Source organism: Xiphophorus hellerii, chromosome 2 (assembly GCF_003331165.1).
Source record: "Xiphophorus hellerii strain 12219 chromosome 2, Xiphophorus_hellerii-4.1, whole genome shotgun sequence".
Lineage (NCBI taxonomy): Eukaryota > Metazoa > Chordata > Actinopteri > Cyprinodontiformes > Poeciliidae > Xiphophorus > Xiphophorus hellerii.
Window position 1 is genome coordinate 27,990,165 of NC_045673.1, and position 9,165 is coordinate 27,999,329.

Genomic DNA, 9,165 nt, shown 5'->3' on the forward strand with positions numbered 1-9,165 from the left:
CACACTACCTTGGTCACGCCCACTCTGCGTTAGTCAGCTGTTTGTTTGCACAGCGGTAGGGGTAACATTTTTTTTGCAGCTCTGTTTTTTCGTTCTTTTTTGGATTTTGGAACCTTTTTTGGTGTTTTTTTTTATTTTGTAGAATTACCTCCCCACAGTTTTCTACTGTTGGGGAGGGGTTTTCTCCTTTTTGTAATGGAGTTGTCAAAGAACAAGCGGACGGATCCCTCGGTTTTGGACAATTTGGAAAGGAACACGGAAACAAGCTTCGAACAAGTGAAAATGACTGGAGTATTTGAAAAAGAAAACACGGTCCAGATTGAAGTTGTGGGAGACGAAAAGATTTCAGTGCTAGACCTGATGAAAAACATACGCTTTCTGTGTGGAGGTTTATTAGCATGTCGAGTATTATCGGACAAGAAATTTGAAATCACATTAAGCAATGAAAAAGCAAAAAAGAGACTTTTGGACGGATTCAAGATGGGATCATCTACAATACACGCCAAAGAACTTATAAATGATGAACTGGTGGTCTCCTTCTTAACGTTACCAGCTTACATCACAGACGAGGAGATTTTAAGCAAGTTACATACTTGGGGAGTTAAAGCAGTGTCAGAAATCAAGCGTCGGGTGTGGCCGGGAACGAAGATTGCCGATGGAACACGGTTTGTAAAAGTCAAATTTACTGAAACTGTACAGTCTCTGCCTTATTCTGCCAGATTTAACACAGCTCTTGGTCCAGAATATTTCAGAGTTATTCATGATAGACAGGTTAAAGTTTGCAGGATATGTTTACAACCGGGCCACATTGTCAGGGACTGTCCTGATTTTTGCTGTCATTTCTGCGGAGTCCAGGGGCATTATGTGAGAGAATGCTCGGAAAAAACACAGGAAAAGAAATGTCAAATCTGCCAAAATCAAATAGATAAATGCATTTGCAACTTAAGTGAATCTGATGATCAAGACCAGGGTCTGACAGCGGACTTCAAGGAAGCTGATACGCAGAGCGGAGAGGAAAGCGAAATGGAGGGGGAAGTGGAAGAGAATGAGCAGGTGGAGGGAGGTGAGGAAGAGCTGAGCGAGTGCATGCCAAGTGCTGAGTGGTCTGTGGCCAGAGCGCCGGACGCAGAGGTGTCCGGTGCGCTGGCTATGGGCGAAGTATCCAAAAACGGTAAAAACACAGTCGAAGAGGAGCGGGAAGAAGTCGCTGCGCCTCTTCCCCCTGTAGCCGAAGGAAACTCGCAGCTTCTATCGCCGACCCATCTGCCGTCTTTTCAGACCCCGCTGAGCGCTTTGCCGCGGACGCTCAAAATAGTGGACTATGTAGAGTCGGATCCTGATCTTGATCTTACAAAAATAATACAAACTAGGAAAAGACTGGCAAGCCTAGCAACAAAACCCAAAAGAAAAGTAAAAAAATGACTATGGCAACTTTTTTCCACTTAACACTAATGCTCCTTCTCTCGCTTAATGCCCGTGGGCTCAACAGGGAAGAAAAGGTGAACGCAGTCATTTTTCAATCGCATTTCGATATACTCTGTCTACAAGAAACAAAGTGGGATATTTCAAAAGAAAAAGAGATGTCACATAAATGGAAAGGGAAAATGTTTTCATCTACATCAAGTACTCAAGCGGGTGGGGTTGCCATTTTTATGAGGGAGGGTCTGTTTAACAATTGTCATTTAATTCATAAAGATAAGCAGGGTAAACTTATCATAATAGATTTCTTTTACAATAATAAATCATGTAGGTTAATTAATATTCATGCACCAAACATAGATACACACAGGAAAAAGTTCTTTATTGGTTTAAGACAATGGATAGTTACAAATTGTATCATAATAGGAGACTTTAACATAACACTAACAAAATCTGACGTTTCAAATAACTGCACATTTTCTGAGGATTATAGCAGGAACACACTTTTTGACATTATTACACAAAATAGTTTGATAGATATTTGGAGACTTTTTCACCCAGGTAAAAAACAATTTACCAGAAAACAGGTCATTTTAGGAAAACTGAAACAATCACGACTCGACTTGTGCCTGATCTCGTCTTCTCTTGTCCCCGAGGTGTCATCCTGTCTCATCCGGGACAACGTCTGGAGTGACCATTCCTTCCTGCAGGTTGAGATGGGAAGAGGCATCAGAAATGGGGGTCTCTGGTGTCTGAATGCTGCTCTTCTTCAGGATGAGGCTTACAGAGGTGAGATTGGCATCCTGCTGCAGACCCTGAGTGGGGAAATGGATCACACTGACAACCTGCTAGAGTGGTGGGATCAGGCCAAACAAAGAGTCAAAAACCTTTCCATAAAATATAGCAGACAGAAAAAACGGAGAGAACTCCATAATGAATGCATTTTAAGAAGAAAGTTAAATAGTGAATTAGATCATTTAGAAAATGACCAAAGCAGAGACATAACAGATTATTTGATAATAAAAAAACAACTAGAGCAAATAGAAATAAATAAATGTAAAGGAGCCATTATTCGCAGCAAAGCAAAATATTTAACAGAAGGAGAAAAATCTACAGCTTTCTTTCTGGCTCAAGAGAAACGCAAACAAGCTAACGCAACAATAAATGAATTGCTAAATGAGAAGGGAGAAAAGGTGTCAGACATAACAAGTATTTTAGAAACGGTTCAGACTTTTATTCACATCTTTTTACAAGTGAAAACATTTCTACCAATAAAATAAATCAGGTTGTCGGTGTGATCGATTCCTCACTCTCTCGGGAAGACAGTCTCTGTTGTGATGCTCCATTGACAGAGGAAGAAATTAAACACGTTATCAACTCATTGAATAATAATAAAAGTCCTGGACATGATGGCATTACTTCTGAATTTTATAAACAGTTCAAAGATCCAATAAGTAAAATACTATTGCGGGTTTTTTCTGTCATGGAGCAAACAGGGTGCACGCCCAGGACCTTCGCCCAAGGAGTCATAACCATTCTTTACAAAAACAAGGGTGACAGGAATAACTTGGAAAACTACAGACCCATTAGTTTATTAAATACAGATTACAAAATATATTCCAAAATACTAGCAAACAGGTTAAAATCAGTAATAGGCACTTTAATCAGTTCATCGCAAGCTTACGGTATTCCTCAAAGAAACATTTCAGATACAGTGTTATCAATAAATCATACTATCCAGTCCATGGTCAGTTCACAAGGCATATTTCTAAATATAGATTTTAGTAAAGCTTTTGATAGGGTGGAACATAACTTCTTATGGGCAGTTTTAAATAAATTTGGATTTGGTCAATCATTTATCAGCAAGTTACAGTTATTATATTCAAAAGCAGAAAGTAAGGTCAAATGCAATGGTCATTTCACAGATTATTTCCGTTTACATAGGTCAGTCAGACAGGGGTGTCCTCTGTCCTCCCTGCTCTACAGCCTGGTGGCTGAGCCCCTCGCCATCCTGATTAGACAGGACAAAAATATTCAAGGAATAAAATCACCACAGGGCAATGACAGTAAAATATTTCAGTTTGCAGACGACACTTCAATAACAGTCAAAGATGAAAACAGTTTAGAATTGGTTATGAAACATCTACAAACGTACGGTTCAGCTTCAGGAGCAAAAATTAATACAACCAAATCTGAGATAATGTATTGTGGTGGGGCGGCTCGGACATCGGGAAGGTGGAAGTTCAGGGAGGTGGAGGACACAGTCAAGGTCCTGGGCGTGTACCTTGGTAAGCAGTGGAGAGCGGCGAGAGACGAGACCTGGAAAAACATCATAAACAAAATACAAAAACAGCTCAATCTCTGGAATCAAAGGAAATTAACCATCAAAGGGAAAGTATTTATAATAAACAGTTTAATCATCTCTAAAATCATTTATCCACTCAGTGTTTATGATCTCCCAAAACAAGTACTCAACAGATTTAACAGTCAAATCTCTTTGTTCATCTGGAAAAGCAGAAGCAATTTAGTCAGCCATAAAACAATGATTGCTCCGCCTAAAGAAGGAGGACTCAAATTAGTTGACATTCAATCAAAAAAACAAGCAATACGAATAAAACTTATCACCAGGTTCTTAACTTCTCCTATCAAGCACATTTGGCATGACTATTTTCTATCCGGTCTCAACTCATTTGGTACAAAAAACATTTATAATCTATGTTCAATTTCTGATCCAACACTAATACAGTCTAACGACTTATTCACAGAATGTCTTGAAGCCTGGAATAAAATTAGGTTTCAACTCATCACGCATGTCAAGTACAGGTCTTGTCTCTCGCTGCCGATTTTCAACAACCCTGAGGTGGTCTGTGAGGGCAGGATGCTAAGTCTCCCGTCCTGGAGGAGAGCCGGTATTCACACCTTTGGGCAGGTTCTGAATGATCGGGGATCAGTGGATATCAATAAAATACTCAACCTTTTCAGATTATCTAGAACGCCTTATAAAAAACATATCTTAGTTAAACATGCTAAAAAGATCCAGGCCGCTTTGCCTTTCCACTGCTCCTCGATCATTGGCAGGAGAAGACGACATCAGGAGATGCAGGATGACGTCCCGACTTTCCTTCTATCAATTGGTGATAAGAAAACAAACATCAGTTTAGTGACAACAAAAAAATGGTACCGTTTATTAGTTTCACACATTAGCAAAGAACCCACAGCTCATAAGCAATGGGCAAAAATATTTCCCAGTATACCGGTTTACAACATTTGGTCAAACACACAGCTCAAATTTAGTCATCAACAAGCCAACAACACCGATTTTCTGTTAAGGCACAGAAGAATTTTTACGGGCGTCATCCTGCACCAGATAAACAAGGAGAAGTATGGCAGAGACTGTACAGTTTGTCTTTCAGACCCCGAGACTTTAGAGCACCTGTTCCTCCACTGTCCCGGCTGCACCCTCTTCTGGAACAAGATCCATCAAATCATCAACAACATCTCTACATCGGACGACAACAACTGGGACTCAATCAGACTTTTTGGAATCGCATCTTCTCTCGGACATCTAACAAAGACACAATTTAATCTCTGTAACATCATTCTTTCCCTGGCCAGGCACACCATCTACATTTCCAGAAATCTTCAACTCTATGATAACAAGAAAGTGGACCGTTGGAAGCTTTTTTCAGGACTATTGCAAAATCATCTTAAAACAGTAAATAGCATCAGCAAGGGACTTTGTGAAAATATGTTTGGGCCTCTTAAAAAATGTGTTTATTTTCAAGGATGGTCTTTTTGAACTTTTGTTGTTTAGTATATTACAATTAATGATTGTATTCTTTTATTTTATTTGCGTATGTTTTGTTTAAAAATGAGATTTGTGCATATGTTTTTTTTTACTTTGTTTTGTCGTAAACAATTATATTTTAATTCAAATTTTATTTTGCATTAATTTAATTCTATTGATTTCTTTTTTTTTCACATTAATGATTGAAATCTGTTTTATTTTTTAGTAATTTAAAATTTTTGTTATTCATTTTGTTCACTGTAAATAATTGTAAAAAAAATTTTTTTTTACTTTTGAATTTTTTCATAAACAAAAGGACAAAAAAAAAAAAAAAAGAACGCCCGATCTCGTCTGATCTCGGAAGCTAAGCAGGGTCGGGCCTGGTTAGTACTTGGATGGGAGACCGCCTGGGAATACCAGGTGCTGTAAGCCTTTTGGTGCTGCTGTCTTTAAAATATTTCACATTGAGGGAAACAACTAAGTGTCCCTCAATGTTTTGCCCCCACAAAGAAGCACGCTTAACCCTACATAGAAGCATGACTAACCCTACGGAGAAGCACGCGAGACCGCCTGGGAATACCAGGTGCTGTAAGCCTTTTGGTGCTGCTGCCTTTAAAATATTTCACATTGAGGGACACAACTAAGTGTCCCTCAATGTTTTACCCCCACAAAGAAGCATGCTTAACCCTACGGAGAAGAACGGCTAACTCTACGGAGAAGTACGGCTAACCCTACAGAGGTGTAAACAAAGCAAAAAGAAACAAAGTGGCAACTGGCTTTGCTGCTTTACGAAAAGCTGTTCCTGTTAGCACATTGTGGCTTACGGCCACACTACCTTGAGAACGCCCGATCTTGTCTGATCTCGGAAGCTAAGCAGGGTTGGGCCTGGTTAGTACTTGGATGGGAGACCGCCTGGGAATACCAGGTGCTGTAAGCCTTTTGGTGCTGCTGTCTTTAAAATATTTCACATTGAGGGAAACAACTAAGTGTCCCTCAATGTTTTGCCCCCACAAAGAAGCACGCTTAACCCTACATAGAAGCATGACTAACCCTACGGAGAAGCACGCGAGACCGCCTGGGAATACCAGGTGCTGTAAGCCTTTTGGTACTGCTATCTTTAAAATATTTCACATTGATTGACACAACTAAGTGTCCCTCAATGTTTTGCCCCCACAAAGAAGCATGCTTAACCCTACGGAGAAGCACGACTAACCCTACGGAGAAGCACGGGAGACCGCCTGGGAATACCAGGGGCTGTAAGCCTTTTGGTGCTGCTGCCTTTAAAATATTTCACATTGAGGGACACAACTAAGTGTCCCTCAATGTTTTACCCCCACAAAGAAGCATGCTTAACCCTACGGAGAAGCACGGTTACCTCTACGGAGAAGCACGGCTAACTCTACGGAGAAGTACGGCTAACCCTACAGAGGTGTAATCAAAGCAAAAAGAAACAAAGTGTCAACTGGCTTTGCTGCCTTATGAAAAGCTGTTCCTGTTAGCACATTGTGGCTTACGGCCACACTACCTTGAGAACGCCCGATCTCGTCTGATCTCGGAAGCTAAGCAGGGTCGGGCCTGGTTAGTACTTGGATGGGAGACCGCCTGGGAATACCAGGTGCTGTAAGCCTTTTGGTGCTGCTGCCTTTAAAATATTTCACATTGAGGGACACAACTAAGTGTCCCTCAATGTTTTACCCCACAAAGAAGCAGGCTTAACCCTACATAGAAGCATGACTAACCCTACGGAGAAGCACGCGAGACCGCCTGGGAATACCAGGTGCTGTAAGCCTTTTGGTGCTGCTGCCTTTAAAATATTTCACATTGAGGGACACAACTAAGTGTCCCTCAATGTTTTACCCCCACAAAGAAGCATGCTTAACCCTACGGAGAAGCACGACTAACCCTACGGAGAAGCACGACTAAACCTACGGAGAAGCACGGGAGACCGCCTGGGAACACCAGGTGCTGTAAGCCTTTTGGTGCTGCTGTCTTTAAAATATTTCACATTGAGGGAAACAACTAAGTGTCCCTCAATGTTTTGCCCCCACAAAGAAGCACGCTTAACCCTACATAGAAGCATGACTAACCCTACGGAGAAGCACGCGAGACCGCCTGGGAATACCAGGTGCTGTAAGCCTTTTGGTGCTGCTGCCTTTAAAATATTTCACATTGAGGGACACAACTAAGTGTCCCTCAATGTTTTACCCCCACAAAGAAGCATGCTTAACCCTACGGAGAAGCACGACTAACCCTACGGAGAAGCACGACTAAACCTACGGAGAAGCACGGGAGACCGCCTGGGAACACCAGGTGCTGTAAGCCTTTTGGTGCTGCTGTCTTTAAAATATTTCACATTGAGGGACACAACTAAGTGTCCCTCAATGTTTTACCCCCACAAAGAAGCACGCTTAACCCTACATGGAAGCATGACTAACCCTACGGAGAAGCACGCGAGACCGCCTGGGAATACCAGGTGCTGTAAGCCTTTTGGTGCTGCTGTCTTTAAAATATTTCACATTGAGGGACACAACTAAGTGTCCCTCAATGTTTTGCCCCCACAAAGAAGCATGCTTAACCCTACGGAGAAGCACGACTAACCCTACGGAGAAGCACGACTAAACCTACGGAGAAGCACGGGAGACCGCCTGGGAACACCAGGTGCTGTAAGCCTTTTGGAGCTGCTGTCTTTAAAATATTTCACATTGAGGGACACAACTAAGTGTCCCTCAATGTTTTACCCCCACAAAGAAGCATGCTTAACCCTACGGAGAAGCACGGCTAACTCTACGGAGAAGTACGGCTAACCCTACAGAGGTGTAATCAAAGCAAAAAGAAACAAAGTGGCAACTGGCTTTGCTGCTTTACGAAAAGCTGTTCCTGTTAGCACATTGTGGCTTACGGCCACACTACCTTGTGAACGCCCGATCTCGTCTGATCTCGGAAGCTAACCAGGGTCGGGCCTGGTTAGTACTTGGATGGGAGACCGCCTGGGAATACTAGGTGCTGTAAGCCTTTTAGTGCTGCTGTCTTTAAAATATTTCACATTGAGGGACACAACTAAGTGTCCCTCAATGTTTTACCCCCACAAAGAAGCACGCTTAACCCTACATAGAAGCATGACTAACCCTACGGAGAAGCACGCGAGACCGCCTGGGAATACCAGGTGCTGTAAGCCTTTTGGTGCTGCTGCCTTTAAAATATTTCACATTGAGGGACACAACTAAGTGTCCCTCAATGTTTTACCCCCACAAAGAAGCATGCTTAACCCTACGGAGAAGCACGACTAACCCTACGGAGAATCACGGGAGACCGCCTGGGAATACCAGGTGCTGTAAGCCTTTTGGTGCTGCTGCCTTTAAAATATTTCACATTGAGGGACACAACTAAGTGTCCCTCAATGTTTTACCCCCACAAAGAAGCACGCTTAACCCTACGAAGAAGCACGACTAACCCTACGGAGAAGCACGGGAGACGGCCTGGGAATACCAGGTGCTGTAAGCCTTTTGGTGCTGCTGCCTTTAAAATATTTCACATTGAGGGACACAACAAAGTGTCCCTCAACGTTTTGCCCCCACAAAGAAGCACGCTTAACCCTACGAAGAAGCACGACTAACCCTACGGAGAAGCACGGGAGACCGCCTGGGAATACCAGGTGCTGTAAGCCTTTTGGTGCTGCTGCCTTTAAAATATTTCACATTGAGGGACACAACAAAGTGTCCCTCAACGTTTTGCCCCCACAAAGAAGCACGCTTAACCCGACGACGAAGCACGACTAACCCTACGGAGAAGCACGGGAGACCGCCTGGGAATACCAGGTGCTGTAAGCCTTTTGGTGCTGCTGCCTTTAAAATATTTCACATTGAGGGACACAACTAAGTGTCCCTCAATGTTTTACCCCCACAAAGAAGCAGGCTTAACCCTACATAGAAGCATGACTAACCCTACGGAGAAGCACGCGA

At 42.5% G+C, this 9,165-nt stretch overlaps 3 non-coding genes across 3 annotated transcripts; all 3 read left to right on the forward strand.

Moving 5' to 3' along the window:
- The first annotated feature begins 6,024 nt into the window (after nt 1-6,024).
- Nucleotides 6,025-6,143, forward strand: LOC116712760 (5S ribosomal RNA). The gene has a single exon (XR_004337662.1). It is a non-coding gene; the product is annotated as a 5S ribosomal RNA (ribosomal RNA).
- Nucleotides 6,144-6,714: 571 nt separating this feature from the next.
- On the forward strand, nt 6,715-6,833 carry LOC116712112 (5S ribosomal RNA). The gene has a single exon (XR_004337436.1). It is a non-coding gene; the product is annotated as a 5S ribosomal RNA (ribosomal RNA).
- A 1,266-nt stretch (nt 6,834-8,099) lies between these two features.
- Nucleotides 8,100-8,218, forward strand: LOC116712949 (5S ribosomal RNA). The gene has a single exon (XR_004337734.1). It is a non-coding gene; the product is annotated as a 5S ribosomal RNA (ribosomal RNA).
- The last annotated feature ends 947 nt before the right edge of the window (nt 8,219-9,165 follow it).